This window comes from Rhincodon typus, unplaced genomic scaffold (genome assembly GCF_021869965.1).
Source record: "Rhincodon typus isolate 14 unplaced genomic scaffold, sRhiTyp1.1 hic_rhity00001231, whole genome shotgun sequence".
In the NCBI taxonomy this organism is placed as follows: Eukaryota; Metazoa; Chordata; class Chondrichthyes; order Orectolobiformes; family Rhincodontidae; genus Rhincodon; species Rhincodon typus.
Window position 1 is genome coordinate 995 of NW_025966869.1, and position 1567 is coordinate 2561.

At 49.8% G+C, this 1567-nt stretch overlaps 1 protein-coding gene across 1 annotated transcript in view; it reads left to right on the forward strand.

The window, feature by feature from the left end:
* Window positions 1-1567, forward strand: part of loxl3b (lysyl oxidase-like 3b) — an 18036-nt gene that overhangs the window by 482 nt on the left and 15987 nt on the right. The window lies entirely within an intron of this gene.

Below are 1567 nucleotides of genomic sequence, written 5' to 3' on the forward strand. Positions count from 1 at the left end.
GGAGGTAGCAGGGAGAGTGATGGTGGAGGGAGAGTGATGGTGGAGGGAGCGTGATGGTGGGGGAGGTAGCGGGGAGAGTATCGGTGTGGGACATATTTAATGTCATAAAACGATGAGACAACTCTGACGTGCCGAGCCTCCTGCCTGGTGTCCCTCACCCACTTCCCGTTCCTGTGTTGAAAGTCCTGGTGTCACACTCGGGGACACACACAGGCTCACGGTCTGGCTGCAGCTCCCAATGTGAAGAGAAGAGACCCATTTCCAGGTTTGATGTTCCTATCTTCCCAGCTTGGCTAAACCCACAATAAAGCTGCTGCAAATACAGAGACTCTCTCTGATTGGAACACATTCGCTATCCTGGCACCACCTTTCCTCAGAGCCTGCATTCCTGAGGCTGGAAATTTCATTTAAGTACATTTAGGTCTCTCTTTCTGTCTCTCGTTCCTGGCAGGTTATTCAAACCCTCTGTGTTTGTACATGGATATGAATCGCATTCCCGAACTGGAGTGTGTGTGTGTGCGCCAAACATTCCAGATGGGAGACAACATTTCAAACAGTCAAGGAAATGGCTTTGAGAAAATTAGACAGTTTTGTAAACAGAACAAGAGTGGAACATTTGGCGAGTTGCTCCAAATATCAGTGGGACCCACATTTTCATGAAAGTGTTAAGGGATGGCTGTAGTCAGGCTCACCTGCACTTGTTCCAGTCGTGGCCAGCGAGCTTGTTTTATATTTGGCTATTCAGAGAACAGCTCCATTTAAAATCCCACCGGAGTGTCACAGCGAGGGGTATATCAGGGAGTGTCACAGCGAGGGGTATATCAGGGAGGGTCACAGCAAGGGGTATATCAGGGAGTGTTACAGGGAGGGGTATATCAGGGAGTGTCACAGCGAGGGGTATATCAGGGAGGGGTATATCAGGGAGTGTCATATCAGGGAGTGTTACAGGGAGGGGTATATCAGGGAGTGTCACAGTGAGGGGTATATCAGGGAGTGTTACAGCGAGGGGTATGTCAGGGAGTATTACAGCGAGGGGTATATCAGGGAGTGTTACAGTGAGGGGTGTTTTTTTAAAATTCATTCACGCGATGAGAGCATTGCTGGCTCGACAGCATTTATTTCCCATCTTTAATTGCCTTGAGAGCAGTAGAGAGTCACCCACATTGCTGTGGGTCTGGAGTCACATGTAGGCCAGACCAGGTGAGGATGGCAGTTTCCTTCCCTAAAGGACATAAGTGAACCAGATGGGTTTTTCTGACAATTACAACGGATTCATGGTCATCATTAGACTGTTAATTCCAGATATTCCAGGATTCGAACCCGGATCCCCAGAACACTATCAGGGTCTCTGGATTAACAGTCCAGTGATAATACCACTAGGCCATCGCCTCCCCAGGGTGTGGGGTATATCAGGGAGTGTCACAGTGAGAGGGGAGGGGTATATCAGGGAGTGTCACAGTGAGAGGGGAGGGGTATATGAGGGTGTGTCACAGTGAGGGCGGTGGGGTATATGAGGGTGAGTCACAGTGAGGGGGGTGGGGTATATGAGGGAGTGTCACAGTGAGGG